We start from the raw sequence: 926 nt of genomic DNA on the forward strand, positions 1-926 counted from the left end.
CGCGCGCAGCTGCGCTCCTCGCACCCCACCCCCACTCCCCCACGGCCGGCCGGGCGTTCTGCATATGCGCAAACGCGCTTCCTGGCCTCGCCCAGTTGGCGCGCGCTCCGAGGCTTGGCCATGATGTGCGCGTGCGCGGCGCGGCTACACCGCCTACCGGTTGGGCGAAGCCGAGGCTGGGAGTGGCCGATGGCCCCACCCGTCGGAACACAGGATCCCGGCGTCTTTTTGTCACTACGCGGCCTGTCCACCGATTGTTCATTTAGCGAACATTACGTCCCTGCCGTGGTCCGGTCGGTAGCTGTCTACTGCGGAAATCCTACTACGTGTCGAACATCATGCAGGCACTTCCCGTACTCGCTCTCCTTTGATCCTGACCGCCGTGTTGTAAAGCGGTTATAAATATCCTAATTTTAAAGAGGCCTGGGAATGGGAGCGACTTGTGGAGGTGCAAGGACGCGAACAGGGGTCTCTGATTTAAAAGTCCAGCACCTTCCCTTCCACTTCCTGTTGATCAAATGCTGACCATGTTGTGAATTATTAAGCGATTTGGCCCCACATCACTGGAGAGGTAGGGGGGCGGGGTGTGCTGCGTTCCTAATCATGGACCCGCCGAGATACCTCGCGTCCCAATTCGTATCCCTATAGTCCTCCTGCATTCTCCTGCCTTCCTCTTCACAGCTCTTGCTGTTCCCTCTGCTTGGAATGCCTCCTCCACCCCACCTAAAAACTCTACTCCACATGCCCAGATAGTAAGCTCTTCGAAGGCTGAGTCTTGTATATCTTTTTATACACAGGAAACTAAGCACCTACTCTTGGGTAGCACACGCGAAGACCTGGAAAAGCGAGGCCGGAAAAGAAAGAAAGAAAGGTGGACAGAGGGTGGCTGAAAGAGGAAAATAGATCTCAGGAGGTCACCTGCCCCA

Source organism: Phoca vitulina, unplaced genomic scaffold (assembly GCF_004348235.1).
Source record: "Phoca vitulina isolate PV1807 unplaced genomic scaffold, GSC_HSeal_1.0 scaffold16, whole genome shotgun sequence".
NCBI classification, from domain to species: domain Eukaryota; kingdom Metazoa; phylum Chordata; class Mammalia; order Carnivora; family Phocidae; genus Phoca; species Phoca vitulina.